Source organism: Dreissena polymorpha, chromosome 1 (genome assembly GCF_020536995.1).
Source record: "Dreissena polymorpha isolate Duluth1 chromosome 1, UMN_Dpol_1.0, whole genome shotgun sequence".
Lineage (NCBI taxonomy): Eukaryota > Metazoa > Mollusca > Bivalvia > Myida > Dreissenidae > Dreissena > Dreissena polymorpha.
The window spans coordinates 164,179,269-164,201,341 of record NC_068355.1 but is presented as its reverse complement, the minus strand read 5'-3'; the positions used below and the strand labels follow the sequence as shown (position 1 = coordinate 164,201,341).

The following is a 22,073-nucleotide window of genomic DNA, read 5'->3' as shown; positions in this document are numbered from 1 at the left end:
TTGTTCATTTTCTACAAGTAGGCTGGGTTTATTAGTGTGTCCCTTTAAGAGCTGTGAATGATAATGGATATACTTGACTGACTTTATCTCATACAAGTCCCTTAATTATTCAAATTTCTAGATTCAATATCACATTGTTTAAAAAAAAAATATAAAAGTTTTTCTTTAAATCAAAAGTCTATCTGATACACAGAAAAGTTTGAATAAATCCCTTTAAACCTTGGTGACTCTCCATATTGACCAAACATTGTGTCACGTGATATAGCAGGTATAAAGTTTTCAGAGCTTATCTAGAGGTAATTTAATGTTGGAAGTCATTTGTAGATTGTGCATGTTACATTGAGGTTAAAATACTTCTGTTGTTGCACTGTGGACACTGGGCTATGAAAGTGACAACACATCTATGTTATTTCATTAAGGGAGTTTAGATTTACATTTAAGTCGAATACACGTGCTCTATATTACTTAATTGAAAGTTTGTAAACAAAATGGCGACACAGTCTGATAGAGTTACCTTCTTCTGTTGTGTATTATGCAAGAAAAACAAGAATATCGAAGAATATGCAGTGTATTACTGTGAAAAATGACAACAGTGTTTTTGTAGGGAGTGCTATGAGTTATATCATGATTATTTGTTTAGTGAACATTTAAAGTACGACCTGGAAAATATGAGAAACTGGCCAGTCTCAAAGGAGTTGGAGGCTGTTATACTAATGTGTGGAATACACAGTCATAAACAACTAGAGACGGTCTGCATAGATCACAGTTAGCTGTGCTGCTCAAAATGTGTTTCCTTAAGTCACAGGTATTTTAACATTAACAATCCTTGAAAACAACATAATTTGAGTTTTTTCTTATTTGTCAGACTAGTTATCTTTTGCTCGGGTCCATTTATTCTTCAGGAATTAAAATTGTTCCTCTGGTTTATACAGACGTTAATAGTCAAATTACTGACAATGTACTCATGTGTGAAACTGCGAGGTTAGTATGTATTGTGTTTACATACATTCTGCTAATGGCGCTTCTTGGTTTAAATTTGCTATATTAAGTATGGTCTTATGGTTTTCAATAGATTTGTGGTCCGGCTCCAAATTAGGACAAGCTGTTCATACAACGTAGGTAGTATGGCACATTGTAGGGTGATTCTGTAGGTTTCTTAAAATAAAGTAGACTAAGTGTTTTTTTCCAGGCCCTTATTGCGTTGCTCTTCGCCATGCCGCCTTTTTGAAGCGCCACTTTGCCCTTTTCAAAGGCAAAAGCCGCCACGCATCCTTATAGATAACATCTAAATTGCCTCAGCGTTCAACTGTGACGCTCCGACTGTGATTGATTTTATTCATAGGATTGCACGTCTAATCGAGTATTTTGATCGAGTAAATCCAGTTTTATCTGGATTTTCTGTTTTATCAGCGTACAGTGAATTAACTGGTTGATTAGTAACTTATCTAAAGGGCCGTTACTATAAAGACTTAGTGTGTGAGTTGAACTTAATTAAGGAAATGTCAATTTTTAAATCATTCGTGATATAATTTTTAATTTAATGCACTAAAAACACGTTTCCCATTCTCAAGATAAGACGTTATACATGACCAACATATACGTCTTTTCTTTTTATCGTGACAAAGGACCAACAAAGCAGCTTCAAAATTTAAGCTACAACTTGTTACCATTGCGTTAACATAAATCGGGTTTCGGATTACACATTAAAGTATGCTCATTTGAGAACTCATAACAAAATACAGTTTCGTGCAATTGATTCAATTATAATTATGATTTGTTAAAACACTTTTCCTCTCATAATAACTGTTTTACGATATTATTAACAATTTCCTCGAGGATAACACCCGTTGGCAAATATCAGTCTCCGAAGTAACTGGTCACGATTTTCATCATGGACAATACATACCATATAGCATAGCCAACAAACCTCCACAAAATCACTGACATTATTTATTGTGTTTCAGAAAATGCCAAAAAGTAACACTTACCTCAGCAAAGAAACAGGCAGCAGACCTACAAGACCTGTTTGAGAAGCTCCTGATCAATATGAGAAAACCGAGGAAACTGCAGAGTTGCTGTGAGTCTGGAATCGAGGATCTGAAGAGTTCATACCAGGGGCAAGAACTCATGGTACAGAAAATGAAAAACACAATTAAATCCTCTATGGACAAAATTGTGAGGAGAGCTTTAAAGAAAATACCTAAAGTTGAGCAAAACAAAATCCATGAAATAATGCGTTCCACCTTGTTTGATATAGAGAATATTACTTTGAATGAAGAAAAATTACACTATTAAGACTTGAAGATTCTCTCAAGACTGGTGTTGAAACCTGCATCCGTCATCATCATGAATTAAAAGCACTCTATGAACTACTTCTATACAGCAGTGACAACAACAAAAAGAAACTCTGCATTATAGCTAGTCGAAAATGCATGGACAAAATACAACAAGTTGAATCATACCTGAATGAGAACAGTGTTAAACTTGAATGTTCGGTATTAAACCAGACTAAACAAGGCACTGAGCAGTACGTTGTCAAATTATTAGGTCTGGGAAGGCTGACAGAGAGTATGAAAGCTAACACTGACATTGAACAGTACTTGTCTTAACTATCAGGTCTTGTGAGAATTGTTTTGCATAACCATGTGTTCACTGTCCAGGGGATGTCTGAGCACACTGTGAGAATACCAAGTGATTCAGGAACATGCTTTATCACAGCCATCTGTGCTCTCCCAGATAGGCAGGTCCTCGTTTCAGACTGGGTTAATAAAAAAAAGTCAAGCTGCTGAACCAGCAGTACCAGGTGGTGAGTCACTGTGGTGTGACAGTTAGGCCATGGGACATGTGTTTGATCACACCAAATAAGGTTGCAATGACTGTGGATAAACTACGTAACATACATGAGGTCCAGTTTATCACAGTCACCCAAAGCCAGCTTGTCCTAGGCAGGAAGTTTCAGTTACAGCATGGATGTATTGGTATATAATTATAGTTATATACTTTGTTAGATGATTATTAAATAAAAATCAGATGTAATAATCATTAAACACTTATTTCTAAAAATAAAAAACAAATATATTTTTTTTTAATTGGTATCATCTTTTTACAAAATTGGTTCGGGATCGAGTCCGTTTTAAGGCCATTTTTACATAGTAGAAAACCCCCTGATGTATTATAAAGTAATTGTTCAATAATTTATATGTGCCCACATTAGCCAAAAGAAGTTTCAGAATTATTGATTTATAAGCGTGAGTAAAAAAGTATTTTGACTGTCACTTCATGACATGTCTATAAATAGAAACTGAGTTCCTGGGAAAGAGACACTTTATGACCTTGTCTTCATTTTTGTGGTTGTTAAATCATTGTACGTGTACAATATGTTTGATAAATTGAACAATTTCATAACACCATATAAAATAGGTACTCTTTATATTGTGGTTGTATTATTTTATGAAGTGTTCAAAGATATGTATTTATTAATTATATTATTATATTCATTTTAACATTTTACTGTTGTAATTGGCTCGGTAAGAAACTAGCTAGAAAAGTGTCAATAACTGTTTTCTTGTTATAAACACTTGAAAAACACAAATAACGTCGTAACACGGCACATGTATGAATTATGTCTGCTTTTGTCAATTTCTTTCATGTCAGTACATTTTATCACATGTGTACATGTGTGGGAAATCTATTCATGCTGCACATAGTAACATAATATATACGTGTTTATTGAACTGTGCAATTATTTCCGTATGTGTAGTTGCTTCCATCTGTGTAAAAAAATGTACACTTCATTTCTAACTCACCGGTCGCATTTCAACTTGTCAAACTTTGACATGATAACACTGCTACTGAAGTTTAATGTCACTCTTAACTATTACATTATTGGAATGTATGCATAAATTTTGGATGTTATAAGGCTTATTTATAGCAACATATGCGTGATACAATATCGCTGCGGTATGTTTAATAACATTATTTAACATTTACAGTATTTCAATATCGTGATGTTACTCTGTTTTTGCAGTATACAAGTGTGCTGTGAGTCCCACAGGTGACAAGCTGTACATTATCAACTACTGGCAGCACAAGCTCCTCATCCTGGCCAGGGATGGAACACTCCTGGCTACCTTCACAGACCAAGAACTACGAGGCCGAGAGGGTGTACATGTGACCCCTGCAGGTCAGGTGCTGGTCTGTGGAGGCCTGTCCCACACTATACTACAGGTAGACTGGGAGGGGAGGAATAAGCTGGCCATTCTGGCTACAGGGAGGGATGGAGTGGTGTACCCATGATCAGTCTGCTACAGCAGCACTACATCCTCCATAATTGTGGGACAGGCATGGAGGAACAACATACTGGTGTTCACGGTGGAATAACGTGTACATGTATGTATTAATTATGATATTAGTGATTAATATTTTAATGACATTTTTTGTTGAACATAAGAACATTGTAGTGTGTTATATTACTATACAACGTGTGTGTAATTGCATATGCAAATAATTTGTGTACACATATTGTTATTAACTTACACAATGTGAAGTTTTCTTTTAAAATTAGAACTATTATGATGTATTATGCTATTTTGTTACAACAATGGTTTCATAATTGTCTTTTAATTTAAAAGTTTTTTGAACTGTGGACTAAAAATAAATCCTTTCAACAGTTACTGTACATTTAATGTTAGCACTGCCATGTACACAGCACCTAATGCTATTTTTAGACTTTCATTTCAATATAAACCATGTTATGTAAGGAATGTATCTTGATAAATACTCTTTATAAAATATCAAACAGTTGTACTAAATATACATACATGAAAAACATCAAGCTATTCTGCTGTTCCAGTGGCTACTGAGTCAAGCAACAATGCTGAGGATGTGGTGGACAAGAATGACCTTAATACGCAGAAGGTAACATGGACGCTTTAATTATCAGGCCTTTTCTTGGCAATTTTGTGGGAAAAATGCAATTTTGGGATTTGGAACTTTTAAGCGCGAAAAGTCAATTGATTTGGGAAAAACGAATTTAATATAAATCTGTCTAATACTTCAAATTGTAGGAATAAAATCATATTATGAAAGTCATATACTTTGTTAGATCTAATTGAAATAAAATTGAGATATAAGGCACTTTTTAAAAAACGCTTTGGGTATGGGTCCGTTAAACAGACCCATAACTACGCCAGGAAAAGGCCTGCTTGTGTTTTTCCTGCTTATTTAGAACGCAAAAAAAGATGAGGTGGAAAAGAACAGTATGAATTTACATAAGGTAAAATATCCTCTTCAATTGTTTGTATATTTTGAAATCAATTATATTCCTCCACGTGAAATTGTGTGGTTAAAAAAGACTTACACGTACACATTAGTTAATGGGTGGATTTTTCAAATTGGAAAAATAATTGAGGTATTTGTGTCAGTTATTTTCCCGTGAGTTTGTGATTCATTTGTGGATCGGTTCACCCTTAAAACAAACAAAAAATATTGTCCCACGACTTATACTGATTTTACAGTGTTACATGTTTAATAAGAATGTTAAAGATGAAGTGGACGATAATGATATGATTTCACTGAAGGTAAAATGGCATCTTTTCTTTTGTATTCTGTTTACAGCACGACTTCTTTTACTTGAGGATCAATAACTCAAAACCTTTTCCAGCTCGATGCTTTCCAACTTAACTATACATAAACGTCAGTTACCCAACAACTCGAGAATTTATGTAATCCCCATGCAGGCCTTGAGTTTTAATAAAGTTGTGAGATATTTAATCAAGCTTGTAATGCCTTGGTTGTATAGATCCTTTTTGCGAGGAGGTGTTTAGTTCTTGGTATGTATATAGTGAGTGTTATTGTTTTTTGTCAAATATTAGAAGGACCACGGCCTTATTCCCAAAACTCAAGTTAAGTCTGCTTCCAGTCTGTTATTGAGTGTTTTTCAAGAAACATATGTGCCTCCCTCTGGGATAATTGGACTAAATGCATGTGCGTATAGTGTCGTCCTAGATTAGCCTGTGTAGTCTGAACAGGCAAATCAGGGACGAAAAGGTTCCGCATTTATTGAATGTTTCGTATATAGGAAGTCTCTTCTTAAAGAAAATTTCCGTCTAGCGGAAAGTGTTGTTCCTGATTAGCTTGTGTGTCTGTAAAGGCTTATCTGGGAAGACACTTTTTATAAAGCCCTATTTTCTAACAATGAGGCTGAAAGTAAGTCCCCCTACCGTCTGTTAACGAGTTGTACAAGATTATACCAGGTGCTCCTTGTTATGGGAAAAGAGTGCTTAATGCATTTTAGTGCCATTCACAGATAAGCCTTGCAGTGCGCACACAGATAAATCAGGGATGATATTTTCCACTTTAAAGGGAATGTCTTCTAAACAAAAAACAAGTCTTGGTGGAAAGTGGTGTCTCAGGTTAGCCCGTGAGGACTGCACAGGCTAATGTGGGACGATGATTCACACATTCATTAAGCCCAGTTTTAAAGGAATATGGCTCAAGTTTCGTCCGCTTCCAGTCTTTTGGTATTTATAAATTCTAATTAGAACAAATATGGTATAACAAACAAATATGATTAAAAAGTGGTAATTGAGACAATGGTGTACATGTAAATGCAAATTAAAAATAATTGTTGAGCGATACTAATAGTAGCTCAAAATTTCCCAATTTAAAGAATGTTGCGAATTTTAAAGAGTTGGCTACTCATTTTTTCACAATAATGAAAAATTCGAGACTTATTTTTTTCACAAAATATCATATCAAACAATGTTAATGTTTAAAATATACTTGGAAAAAATATTGTCTTGGTATTGGTAACTGTGAAAATATTGATTTATAGGCGTCGTCAAAGTACAGGCAAACTAGTGTTGTCAGCTGGTAGTTATTAAGGGCAAGTGGCCTGTACCATAATTTTACTCCCATGTGTATGTGGACAGCCTTTTCTTTCCTTCTTCATAAATTACCCGTAATAGGCACTTCATTACATGATAGTGGACTAATAAAATAAGCACTGACACTGAAAATTTCAGCAAAAACGCATGTAAAAGAATATTTTGATGGGTATTGTGAAATTAGAAAGACCTAAAATTCCCAAATTTGAAGATATCACGCAAGGAATTTTCCCGATGTTAGATATTATTACGCTAATTTTCCCAATTGGTGTGGTACAGATACTTTTTTCAATTTGGCAAATAAATTGCTGGTGTATTACCAACTTACTATTTTAAAAGACTGACTGGGCCATAATATTTCATATTGGTTCGCTCAATATTACAGCAAATGCTCAGCACAGACGACAACTATCTAGTGAACATCTCACCCGTATCAAAGTCAAGCGATGTGAGGGGGGCGCGGCCTTTCCATGTCCGCGTATTGCATCATGAAGGACATTTGAGCTGACACTTGCAAGGGAGAGAACTGTAGATCAGTACCAGCAGTAAGTTGTTGCCCTTAATTGTGTTTTATTTTTAATTTATTTTTACTATGTCTTACAACTTTTGTTACATGTTGATTTACTTTGGAACTGTTGTCTATTGTGAATTTAAACACATTTTAACAATCAAAGATCTGTAAAGGCCCTGTAAAAAATTGTGTGTGTGTTTTTGCAACTTGGGGGAGACATTAAAATTTAATTGTTGCAACCCAGCTATTGAAACATATATTAACAATAAAACATATGTGAAGGCATTGTAAGTGATGAATAGAATGAGTAAAATTCAAAAATATTAAATGTTTAACAAGATAATTTTGCTTTTTTGTCATGCAGGAAAAAATTGGCTAAAAAGACAAATAAGCTGTGGGAAAATAGAGTTTAATGTATGTGCTTAAATTGTTGTCCCAGATTTGCCTGTCCTGTCCGCACAGGCTAATGATGGACAACACTTTCCTCTTAAAGGTATGTTTTGTTTAAAAGAAGTATCCTCTTTATGAAAATCCAGTCTAGTCAGAAAGTGTCCTCCCTGATTAGCTTATGTGGACTTCACATGCTAATCTGGGACGACACTTTCTTATATTGAAGAGCCACATAATGGCTTATGAAATTACATCTCTGAAAGTAAAGTAAAAATATTAATGATGAATTTACAGATTAGTATAACCTTAGCTAACACTTTTAATGTTTTAATACGAAATGGTTTAATTGTATTAATGTTCATGCTTACGACAAGAAACCATGAAATGCCAGATTAGAAATTCATTGATATGATCATGAAGTTTTGCTGTTGAAAACCTTCATATCAAATCAAGAGGTAAAGTTTGTTATAGATCGTAATCTAAACATTTGTTACAAAGTCCATATCACCCATGTGCTGTTGTTGTTTTCAGGAAAGCATTGACATCGAGTTGACCCAACAACAGGGCCTGTCCGGCCTGCAAGAGCCCCAGTCCAGGACAGCCCTTCCCCTCCCTCTGACCCAAAGCTCCTGCACCTTTACCTCTGGCCTCATCGTTGAACAATTGCATTCTGCAGTTACCTCTGGCCTCAAAGGGTCAGTATCGTTGAACAATTACATTCTGCAGTTACCTCTGGCCTCAAATGGTCAGTATCGTTGAACAATTGCATTCTGCAGTTACCTCTGGCCTAACAGGGTCAGTATCGTTGAACAATTCCATTCTGCCGGAAATTCTGAGCACGTCTAGTTTTCACGCGCTGTTCTCAACAACCGCAATGTCCGCGTCGATCTTTCCACACTCAGATTGTTACCGACAAAAGAAATTGAAACAGTAGTTATGGTAACGTTTAGAATCAGTTATTTCTGTTGGACATCACAACGAATATCACGAAGAATTAAAAGATGAATAACTTGTGCCATTATTTATGGGACGAACATAAATTCCCCAAGGAACGGTAGAAAATCAATGAACAATTGAAACGATTAATTCAGAAGTGTAAGCTTTCCAAGGTAGATACTTATGCTGTTGATAGTTTGGACAGTAGTAGCGCTGCGGACTGTCACGGTTTGTCCTTTAAGGCGTCCAAACTCACAAACTGTCAAAAGAGAACGCGCTTTTGACGCTGTTGCTGACAAAGAAAGGCAGTAATGACTTTGTTGATAACACCCAGAGCACGATACATGGGGTGTGCCTCAGACGCGAATTCCGCCCAACATCAGAAACAAATAGATACAAGTAAACACCTCCGGTTTTGTTACGAACACTTCGCACTACGAGCCCAAAGAGCATCACATTGAATCGACGCTTGAGAGGGCTTCGAAAAAGGAAAGAAGTTTTGTTGTGTGGTCCAGAACACCCTTTGACTCTCAAACCGACATTAATCAGAACTCAAACTTGCCCCTTAGCAATATCAGCGAGGCCAGCATGTCGTCTCAGGTTCATGAACTTCAGGTGAGAACTTACAGTGTTATTTTTGTCGAGGTTAGGGCCGAACTTAATCCCCATTCCTAATCTCAAAAAGTCTACATTTTCCACAATTACTTATTAAAATTCTCAAGTCTGTCTGTCTGTCTGTCTGTCGCGCCCTCCCGCCCGAGAACGCCCGCCCGCCTGCCTGCTTTCCTGCCGCCCTTTCCACCTGCTCGCCTACCCGCCTGTCCGTCTGCCGGTCTGATCATCTGTCTGTCCGTCCTTCTGTCAGACCGACTGTCCGTCTGTTCAACTGTCCATCCTTCCATCCGACTGCCTGTCCGTCCTTACATTCATCCGACGGTGGTCCGTTCATCAGTACGTTTGTCTGCAAGCGCTCTCCTTAACATTCAACATACAACATTAAGACTGACGGAGCCATATTTTGGTTTGTGATTTGTTCTGACTTGCGAGAACAGTTGAAAATAGCCTTTGTCGAATGATATTAGTATCTATACTGGTTGATTTGGGACGACACTTTTTTACATGCATTAAGCCCGGTTTTACCAGCTCAATGGTCAATTATTTCAATGGCCAATCTCTGTTTACATCTGGTTCTCTTTATACCTCTGATTCTAGTAGGACAATTGTCAGTTTCTGGCAGAAGTATATACAGTAAGTTTCTTTTAGCCAGTTAATCCAGGAAAAGTAGGAGTAGGTTAACTTACCTCATGACTATTACTGACATTCTGAAATATTGTTTAATGTGAGGATAACATTCCTCTCCCCAAAATAGCCAACACATTTTTATTTGTGTAGAGGTCTTTTGAATAGAGAAGGTTTACTTACTGACTTTATTACTATTACTGAAATTATGATATATTGTTTTATGTGGGGATACAATCCACCTCCCCTAATGAAATAAAATGTAGAGGATATGGTGTTCGCAAGAGCGATCCGGAGTTTACGGGTTCGCTCCCCACTTTGGGAGCGTTGTTTAGATATCCCTAAATGAAGGACCTTGTAGTGATGAATAGAATGATATTCTGCTGATGCAACTTGTGTGATATTTAATTTCATGGGACAATATGTCAATGAACAAGGCACCCTTTCCTGAAAACTTCGCCTAGCTAATGAACAGTGCGACGGCGCCAAACGTAAAACTTAAGGGAAATCGGATTTCAGGCCGAATGTCAATACAGTACCAACTGGGCTTCAGCAGCAGCCTCAGTCGTGGGGGGAGGTTGATGATGCACCCATGGTTTCAATTATCTCTGAACATCTCTATCTCACAGCAACAGTAGAACAACAAGACCTGCAAGTTGGGGATGTGAATTTATAGTAATTAAAACCAAAAACCAAATTTTAGAGTTGTTATAATGGATTCAGTTTTATGTCAGTTGGTCGGTCAAAAGGGCATTTTGTCTGCATATAAATACAATATTTGCATCAAACAACATCTACATTTCTCAAATGATTAAATTGAAACTTCAATTGTGTAAACCCCGTGAAGTGTGTGTTGAGGGTAGTTGTCATTTTGTGACAAATCTCTAATTATTTCATTAGCCAAGTCACTCTATTGCGCAATATTTATTTACTGTCTCTGTATCTCACCATACATGTGAATTCAGAGGCTGTGTAACTTATATTTTATTCAGGTTTATTAAGTGCCCACAGTTGCACTGAGATGTGTGAATAGTTTTTTTTTTAAACAAAAAAAAACATAAAATCACTTGCAACACTTGTGATCTATGTTTTATGTTTTTAAATGAAAGAACTATTGCAAAATATATAAATTTTGTTTCATGGAAACCATTTTTTCAATGTATATTTGTTTTTCAGCTGTTCATGGTCAGTGTCCAGCTGTATCTCAGAAACCAAGTCACGCTAGGATAGCAGCAAAAACAGCAGCAGCAGTCTAGTAAGCTGCCTTCCATGTTTGAGCTTCCTAGTTATAGCAGTTTTCAGAAACGTCGGCAGAATATGGATTGTTTTAATGAAACCTAATCGAGTTATTGACGATATTTGTTGATTTCCGAGTAAGATCGTAATGGTAGATGACACAATGCATCAACAACACTGGTGCATATACATTAAAACTATTAGAAGTATGAAAACAAAAATGTTATTTATACATTTGATTTATTCTCAACGATTTGCATATTAACTAATTATGTTTGTTTCAAAATATATGTTTGTATATTGATATATGTAAGTTTGCTTTGATTAATTGCTCTTTTTTTCACTCTGCTTCTCCTAACCAGGTTATGGATCGCCTCACACCACTCAGTGTCTTGCGATGAAATCCTCTACCGCGACCTTGACCTTGCCCCAGTACTCATCTGGGGGTCTATTTGAAGATCACATGGGCTTGGGTTGTCATGGCAGTAAGAAAGTGTTCGATTTTTAAGGAACTTGTTCACAGATTTGTATTAGTAGATTGACTGACCCAAATGACACTTCTAAAGCACATTTAAAGGCAGCATTATAGTTTAATAAACAAACAAACATGTAACTTCAAGTTAAAGAAATATATGGTATGGTATTACAAAATGCTTTTAATGCTTTTATCTAAATAATAAGTATCCCAATTTAGAAAAGACGGCTTTTTTATTGTACTTTCTGATCTTTGTATAATAATTATGTTAGGCTATTCCATAAATTACAGTATTGCTATTTTAACAATATTTGTAAAAAGATATAAAAAAAACTCTATGACCAAGTAATTCAATATTGTCTTATCATAATATGTAAATAAAATGACTTACGAACAGGGCTTCATTAATAAAAATGTATGAATATTTCACTTATTGCTAAATATTTCTCGATAAACGAAATGTATGCAGAAAGAAAAATTCCTTTACCTTTAAATATTGCTCCATTGTTTTGCTGTAAACGAATTTTCTACAGAACACGCTTATATGTTTGAACTTTCCTTAACATATAGTTCCATCATTTAAAGTTAACCAGATGACTGCACAGCATGGCGACCAAGACTGCAAATTAGTTACGGGTTGAGTGTAAACCTACTTTGTATATGCTTTAGTTGAGTAAATAATTGTATTATTGAAAGAATATTTGGTTTTAGCAAAAAATATACGATTTTTAATGTTTCACTGCATTAAAAATATAAGAACAAATGTGTGTAGATTATTCACAAGCTTGTGTTTGTCATAAATTCATAAAAACTATTAAATCATCCAGAAAACCCCACACATAATGACACGTTTTCCCACTATACTTATATAATAAGTTTAATATCATTAACAGCTGATTTCGATGATTTCAAATTGTGGAATCACTTTTTAAGAGGTCGCTGTTTTTGAGCTTCTGATATTCCTCGAAATTATGAGCACTGGACATATTAACCAATCATGTCCTGTGCATGCTTTATGTAACGACAATTGACAGTGTTTTTTTCGGAAGTTGACCTATTGATACAAGAATTAGCATATCCGATTTAGAGTGTAAATTTGATAAATTATTCAATACTGTCAGTTTGACAAGATGCGATAAAAAAAAATATGTGTATTCGACTTTGCATCAGACCCCTCAGGGCTCAACATTAATGGTTGTCCTATTGCCCCTGGCAAGGAAAAGTTGGGTCCGGGCAAGTTATTTTACAATCTAGTTGTCCGCCCAGGCAAGTGCAAAAAAGCTCAAAGAGCATTTAATTTAGACTTAAATTAGACTTAAATTGCTGTAATCATGTTGTTAAATGTGCAAAAAAAAGGTTTTGTGGTGTATCATTTTGATGTTTATTAAAAAATATGAGGTTTACAGTTAATGTGATATTTCATGTTTGGGAAAGCGGCTTTACGTTCAGGGCAAGTACTTGCCCGGAAGGGTAAGTTGGTTTTTAGGTTAATGTTGAGCCCTGCCCCTATAAAAAGTTGAGCCCTGTCTATAAATGTTCAAATCCAGTAGTGACCTCACGGGAGGTAACTTCCTATATACGGGTAAGTAAGGGTGTGCCGTTTTTATGGGGTGTGTTTTTCGACAAAAAATATAGAAATGGGTATGGTTTTGAGCATCTAAGTATAGATATGGGTATTGAAATCAGACATTTGTTTGTATATAAATGCATATAGATTTGAAAGTATTAGTATCAAAATGGGTATGATAAATGTCATTCTTCTATATAAATTGGTATCAAAAAAGTAAATTTCAGTAGCGAGAAAGATGCAGTAACTCCGGGCAGTAACTTGACTGTTTTTATCTGTTGCTTGATCGACCAAGATGATACTGTGACGTCATATATTAACATACGTCGTATATTAAGTGACGAAATCGTTACATTCAAAATTCTTGTATTGAAATGGGTCCACTTTCTCAATGGTATTGTATACAAATGGGTCTGCTTTTTCAAAAATCTTGTATCAAAATGGGTCTACTTTATCAGAGTTCCGGTATTAAAATGAGTCACATTTCGGAAGTCTCGGCGGGACACCCCTACCCTAAAATTTGGGAAGTTACCCCCCCCCCCCCCCCCCCCCCGGGCTCTATCCATTTAGCTTGATTGCATTTAACGTCTAAAACTTTCTAAAAGCTATCAAACTCTGGGACTTAGTGGCTACAACTTGGATTGAGTTAAATATTTTAACTTAAGCTTGTTTATATGAAAGTTTATGCCATTTTGACACACTAATAAGTGTCTTGCGGGGTTCAACCAGTACTTTGATCCTTGGAAATGTTAAAAAAATAAAAGTCTTGAAAATTGTTGTATCATTTGACACATGAAATACTGTATTTCCAGAAAACGCTCATAGCCAAGCTTCAATTTGTACGGGAAGCATTTACAGTCAAAGCAAATTAACCAGCAACAGTCATCGTCAAGAGATTCCGGCATCTCCATGGTGCACAACATCTCCGTTCTGAGTCAAGATTTTGATTTAAAATTGTAGATGTGATCATTTGACTATATTATGTGCAAGCTCACGATACAATCATTCATTCGTGACAATAGGACGCTTTTGCACGTTGGGTAGAAACGGTTTCATCTGTGTGTACGTGAAATTGCACCGAATGAGGTCAAATGATTACATGTACATTTCAAAAACTTTACTCATTACTGAGATATTCAAGCTTGAAAAGTGTTGCGTTAAAAAGTCTCACTCTGCGTGAATTAGGACGTGCCCTTGTGGCAGAGTGGCGAAATAACTCGCCATATGTTATGCTTAACTACGTGACTTCAATGAAAAAGGGATGTGTATACGTTTGTAACAGTATAGGCTTTATATTGAATGCATGAGTCATACGCCGTGCCACTCTGTTAGTATATACATACATGCCTCCACAGTCTACTCAGTCTATTGCTAGCGCTTACCATATACACGCGCACTATTAAGTTGCCTGATTATATATTTATTATGTATGTATAATAAACTTATAACCATACGTGTAGTTTATTAAGTACACCATAAACACGTGTTATGGTCATGGGGGCACATAGAAGGTATAAGCCGCTCGAATTTGTGATATTTAAGACTTGTCACATTGATATCATTCTAAGTTGTACGATTTTGAGAATTTGACTTTTGACGTGGTGTTTTTAATGTGTTAAGTTATATATTTTTGTGTTTGTCAATTTCAATTAAATTTATAGGCATGATCAGATGTGTTAAATTATTCTTGGTCCAAATTTCAACAAAATCCGTTTAAAAGAGGTAGCTATACTGATTTGATTACATTTTGCGTTAGAAAAGTCTCAAAGTGTATATAGCTTTCCCCTATTGAACATGGGAGCTCATTTTGTTTTATTTTGACTGTCCTTCCGTCCGTTAGCCCTCCATCACACTTTTGTCACTCTTGATTACCCTTCAGAATTTTAAGAACTATTCCTAACATATATATATTATTTTTTTTATCATATTTCACGTGGTGATTGGTCGTCATCAAGATATAACTATTTTTCAATTTGGATTCACCAGGTCAAGGTCACAGGGGTCACTTATGTCAAAATGATAATAATGGCGGGATATGGATGTTTATCTTTTCTAAACGAGGTTGAAAGTCACATTTAGAGTTCAAAATCAAGTCCAAACAGTTACATCATCATTTATAATTTTTAATAACTTGCCAAATATATTCGCCATGTGAAGACGATGTGTGTTAGATCATTGTCTCCAGCCCGAAGTTAAAGATCACACTTGAACGTTAAAGGTCAAATGAGCATTATTTAGCGTGTCCAGATTGCACCTCAATTATTGAAGATGTAACTTGAAAATAACTCACGATAAATGTTCACCATGTTGAGATGGCATGTCATGCGTACCGGTAAGTCCTGTGCCCCTTGCGCAGAGATCAATATCACACTAAGTGATACAAATGTCAAACATGGGCTTCCTGCAGCTTGTTAAATAATTACACACATTGTTGACTGTGTGATTGACATTATACCGACTGCCATCGAGTACTTTGCTCTGCTCACTCTTTGTATTTTTTACTTTTGTATTTATAGTTTAACAACAATAATTGTGGTATATTTTCTACGGAAAAGTCAGAGAGCGTTATGATTGAACATTTAATAACGCATAGCTCAAAGCCAAGTGCATGTAATATAAATAAGGTATATGATATGCTTTAAGGTTAAGTTTAAGATGTTGGTTCAAACACGGTCCATGGTAATCTCATAAAAAATGGAAAGACACTATTCAACTGGGTGAATTCTGATTGTAAAGTTTCGTCATCTGAAGTTGTTCCACGAAGAATAAGAATAAACAGAACATGATACTGATGTAGCATTGGCTAAGGTGTGTCACGTAATTGAAGTATATATCTTGTTCGCAATAATGCATGCCCTGTGTTTACGTCAGTGTGGCCGGAGACTAGTTAGTTTGTTGACACTAGATGCACGCTTGCAACTGGCTTCAGTCCGTTTTAATTATAGATCGTTACCAGATAACATGATAAATTGATGTTTGTTGTCGTGTATGAACACTTGTCAGATGGTAAATACGACAGCAAATGCAAGTTCAAAGAAGTAGTCTGATCCATCAAGTTGACATGTTTATGTAACGATACATGTTTATAAGCAATGCTTCTTTGGACACTAAAACAATCAGGATTTAACCCATAGGAGAGACGCTGGAGGTTTATCTTCAGAACACCATGTGGGGTGGGGTCCTGTCTGGGTGATTTACACGGATTTTGTCATATAAAGAAGTGAAACTCCAGCTGCTGGAGCAGTATTGAATTCTCATTAAAAACAATTAGTTGGTCCTTTATTTAAGGCAAGTGACCGATTGCCCAAACAGTACAAAACAGCACAATACAGCACAATACAAACCAACATAAACACAAAATATGAATAAAGCTGGGGTCACCGCTTTGGAACGGTCAATGCAAAGCATTGGGGGTTTAAACCGGTTATAGAGCGCTCAACCTCACACTTGGCCCAGCTATATTCATAATACATTTAAGTGTAAATAAAATTTAACGTCATAGCATTGTAATTCAAATCAAACAATAATAAAAGGGAATTAAAACGCATTCAATTTAATTACAATTTAATTACTCAATGGTATTTAAGATACCAGAGCAACAGAGTTACAACTTTTTGACGAACGATAAAATGAAACTACAAACAAGTGTCAACTACATTCCTTCTTTATAGAAAAAGTTTAAAGAATATAGCGTCATTAAGTTAATATTTCAGATAATCATCGCGCAAATACAGGAAGAAGCAGCAATAATGGGTGTAAAAATTCCATATTACATTGCTTGGTTGTTTATGTGACTGCTTAAAATTAAATTAATAATAATTAAATAAAAAAAGAAACGCCTATCAGAGAGAAAATATAAATAAAATTAAACGTTATAAACCCAATGACCTATGCATGTAGCTTACATGAAACTTTATTAGTTACTTGGAGAATTACATGGACTTGGAAATATTGCATTAACAACTAATTTGAAGAATTTTATGGACTTGGAAACATTATGTTAAAAACAGAATAAAAATGCAAAGAACTATTAATTGAGTTGATTTGTTAGCTCTACTGGCCATAGGCCAGAAGAGCTTATGAGACGGCATGGTGTCCGTCTGTCTGTCTGTGGGTGTGTGTGTTAGACTTTTTCTTGTTTATCCAATTAAGTCCACATTTTTCATCCGATTCTTTTCAAACTTATTCAGTTTGCTGATATTAATGAGGACTCGAACCCTATTGAAAATGGGTAACATGAGAGTAAAAAGTCCAGAATTATCTCCCCTTGAATTTGAGAAAATTGTGAAATAAGGCTTGTTTAGGCAATAAAGTCCACAGTTTCCATCCAATCATTTCCCAACTTGCACAGTGTCTTTATCTAAATGATGAGTTAAACCCTATTGAAAATGAGCAATATCGGAGTTATAAGTCCAGATTTATCTCCCCTTGAATTTGAGAAAAAAATGAAAAAAAATAACATTTTGCCATAACTTTTGCAATATTGGAGATAGCAACTTCATATTTGGCATGCATGTGTATCTCATTGAGCTGCACATTTTGAGTGGTGAAAGGTCAAGGTCATCCTTTAAGGTCAAAGGTAAAAAAAATGAAAATCTTTAACATTTTGTCATAACTTTTGCAATATTGAAGATAGCAACTTCATATTTGGCATGCATGTGTATCTCATAACTTCATATTTGGCATGCATGTGTATCTCATGGAGCTGCACATTTTGAGTGGTGAAAGGTCAAGGGCAAGGTCATCCTTCAAGGTCAAAGGTCAAAAAATCAAAGCGGCGCAGAAGGGGACATAGTGTTTTCGACAAACACATTTCTGGTTTGTTTACATAAAAAGTTCTATCCTTTTTTAACTTCAACGGATGTTGTATATCATCAAGGGCCAGAACCCCATTAAGAGTGAAGAAAATTTGTCCAACTTATTGTTGAAAAGGAGCCATTTGAAGTTTAAACTTTACGTTTCTTCTTTTTTATGCGATGAATTTCCCATTTTGGGTCTGATTGTTTAAAACTTACCGGTACTCAGATTGTTCATACTATCGAGGGCTTGAGCCCTATTGATTCCAGCCAGTAGAGCGATTCAGGCCCTTATGGGCCTCTTGTGTATGTGTTGTAACGGTACACATACTGGTTTTGGTGCCGTGATCAGGATCCAACCGGAAGTAAAATCAATATACGAGAGGCCACGAAAAATGGTCAGTTTATGCATCATGATGGCATCATGAAGGGGATATTTAAGGGAAATTCAAAATTGAGAAAGTCACAAAAAGAAAGTAAAAGACGTCATGACAACGAATTTGTTAAAGTCTTTTTATGAAGAATTGTACGTTGGTATAAATTATACGTATTTAGAACCTAGTACGGACACATTTTTTCAGGATAATAAATAAACAAATTTTAAATTGCTGGTATCTTTGTAAAGTTTTATAACATGAAAACGTACCAGGAAATAAGAATATTTGAATAGTGTTACACACATTTTGAAATTATAGAAATGAAGTTATTAGAGGCGAACAAATAATTGAGGATTTTTTTAACAGAATTTTACAGAATTTTGTATTTTTATAATACAGAATATAGCAAAGTACAATTAAGTGAGAATATTCGTAAAATTTTAAATTACAAGATTAAAAATGTACACTTGGATAGGACAGTAATTTACTAGCGAATGTATGGGACAGACACAAAAAAGTAATGTAAATATGAATGTATGTTGCATTTTTATATGAGATATCGGTTTATATGTATAATTTTCGACGGTCTTTTGTCAGACTTTAATGTGTTTGTGTCGCATGTAGCGCAGTTAAAATCTAAAGATATGAGCGCATTAAATTTCTGTTAAAATGTACCTTATTGTTTAATGGATGCACGGATCTACGATTAATCGGCTACACGTAACTTAAGGTTACATAGAAACTATATTCTGTTATTAAGCGTGTTTAGCTTGACAGAAAAGATCCCGCCAATGGCTTGTACGCGTGGTGGAAGATACTATTGCATTAGATTTAGGTGTATAGTTTGTTTGGAGAACAATACCTTCGCTTGAAATATGCCGAAAGGATGGCATAAAAATGATGATATGAATTTATCAATATATTTAAAATGTGTCTGTCCCTTTATATGCCCCTTTATAGTAAAAGTACTTGGTTAAAGATTTTACTAGTCAATACACATAAATAAGTACAAACAAAACACCAAATAGTCGAAATAGCAATTATAAGATGCCGAAGGCAGTACACAGGTAACATTAAGTAAATGACTTGTCAGATGTCAAACTATCATGTACTTTTTTATGTAAGTTATGAGGTATTTACTGATATTATTCTTTGTAAAGAATTTATTTTTTGAATAGGGTATCCTAGTAAGTTGTCATGACGATATTTAACAATAAATAAGGGGATATTTATAAATGTTTGCCATCATTATGAATAACTGGTTTTTAAACACTTCGATGCGGATTTTAACACAATACAATCGGTGATTGACGTTTCCGCATAATAACTTCCACAACGAATTGCAGACCATACTACGCGAATAGCATCGGGACATCACTGTGTTTTGCTCTCAAAGCATAATACCTGGTCCTTTTTGCTGAAAATGAAATCAACGCCAGAGAATCTTTAAAAAAATATTGCGTGACGCAAATATGGACAAAAAAAATTGTGGCGTTTTACACTATGGAATGATGCAGCGGTTCATCTAATTGACGTTTCTTATATAAAGTATCCGGATTTCAACCTTATAAATCTGGCGCCTTAAGACATGATGGGGAACTACCATAGCTAAGACATTGCAAGAATTTTGACCAAATTAAGACCTTAACGTCCCAATAGAAACAATAACACATATTCAACACCAACAAAACAAACAACAACACGATGACAACGAAGTAAATAACAACAACAGAAACAACAGCGCGATGACGGTTGGTTCAACGACAAAAACAACAGAAACAACAATGACCTTACCAGCCTCGATGTGAACCTTAGTACGCAGATCAGTGAAGCCAACCTTGTGCGATTCGCCTACACGGCTTGGCGATAGATCTTCTTCACGGCGGCAGTGGTAGACAGCATCAAGCAAAAATCAACATAGACGGTAGACGACAAAACGGAAAATCTACTTGACAGCAACGAAAACAGATCTTAGCCGGGCAATACATTCTACGTCTAATGGGCAACGCATGACGTCGCAAGTCGATAATTACCTTGGTGTAACATGGACAATCGATCAACGCCATCGGAACTGTTTTTTAGCTCATTGTTCTTGACATTTACATTGTAAAGATTTGATTTGATAAAATTATGAATGGTGGGATAATAAGCACCTGCTTAAGCATTACCAGGTGAAAATAATGGACAATATCAATGTAAAACATGTCTGCCAAATATTTCAGGACCTTGTCCTATCAAATATGTTAAGCACAAGTTAGGATTGCATGTTAGAAAACGTCTATGGTAAATATTTTTTCAAATGACAGACATGCAACAAACACAGAGAAAAAGATTCAGATAAACTGAGCTAAAGAACTCAAAATTCATTAATAATTGTGTTGCTTCTAAAAAAAAACAAGTGTCGAAGTATCCAATTGTGGAACTTACTGAAGAAGTGATGCGAAAATGTATCAAAGTCTGTAAAAAAAAAATCTTAAATATCTGATATGAAAGCAAATATGTTTATTAAATGTTATTGCATGGTCGTCTTCTAACGCTGCTAGTCTGCTTCCAAAACAACAAACTCATACACTTCTGGATGACGTACATTAACGTCCCTCTTGCAATTCCTTACCCTCTGGACTTCCGCACCTCATGCACCTCCATCCCTCATGCACTTCTGCCCCGTCGCTTATGCAATTCCGTACCCCTTGCACGTCCATCTCACATGTACTTTAGTCCATGAAGCAGTTCCGTCCCTTGTGTACTTCCCTTTTCCTTTCTTCAACAATAAATCGCTCAATGATCATGAATACAAACGGTACTCGTCGATTTAATATTTAAACATGTACTATTATGAAATAAGTGCACATGTTGAATGCATTATCGTAGCTTTGCATTTAATATATCGAGGTGAGTATTGAGTTTTAGTTTTAGATTAAGATAGGCATTGGTCCAAGCCCCGATTTATCGAATAGTTCTAAGCGTGCTTTAATTTGACAAGGTTGAGCTCTATTGATATAGCAATAAAGTGTGCACAATATTTAATATTTTAAACACTTCAATCTGTAAATGTAAATTATATGTTAAACAAATAACAATATAAATGTAATTATTTTGTTCAATACCATCGACTTAATAACAGTGTTATGAGTCAATAAAATAACCGACTTAAGACCTTGCGTTTTAGAAATCGGCGCTAGGCGTTGTAAGTCTAGCTCTATGGTTATGAAATTATTGTGTCTATTCTACACATTTAGGTGCACACCGAAGTGAGAATATTCCGGTTCCGGCGACAAAGCCATGGCTCCCGGACGAGCATGTTGGTGTTGATTTCCCTCTTGAAACACTCGAACCGGATTTCGCGCCTGGTCGCGCATCAAATCGCGCTGCCTCCCGGAAATGAACGACGATCCCATCTCTCTCATTATATCTCGCTGTCGCACCATGGGCCGTCGGCGCCGTTCTTCACTGGATCAGATCGCGCATGAAAAACTAGCTAGAACTGTTTGACTTACCATCAATAACATTTCTACCCTACCTCAGGACCTTTGCTTGTATAGGTCCCTGCCTACCTTTCACACCAACTTTGACCAGAATATTCACATCTCTCATCTAGTCTAGCACTGCAATGGTCGAAAAATCATTACAAATCATTTTCTTATCCTGCTTGCAGACAA

The 22,073-nt window shown here is 35.7% G+C and overlaps 2 long non-coding RNA genes across 2 annotated transcripts; both read left to right on the top strand.

Moving 5' to 3' along the window:
- Positions 1-286: 286 nt before the first annotated feature.
- On the top strand, positions 287-7,431 carry LOC127859003 (uncharacterized). Its single transcript, XR_008039233.1, has 5 exons — positions 287-805; positions 1,965-2,978; positions 4,055-4,389; positions 4,853-4,917; positions 7,273-7,431. It is a non-coding gene; the product is annotated as an uncharacterized LOC127859003 (long non-coding RNA).
- Positions 7,432-8,328: 897 nt separating this feature from the next.
- On the top strand, positions 8,329-11,897 carry LOC127858997 (uncharacterized). The gene is made up of 3 exons (XR_008039227.1): positions 8,329-9,339; positions 11,140-11,218; positions 11,562-11,897. It is a non-coding gene; the product is annotated as an uncharacterized LOC127858997 (long non-coding RNA).
- Positions 11,898-22,073: the final 10,176 nt, after the last annotated feature.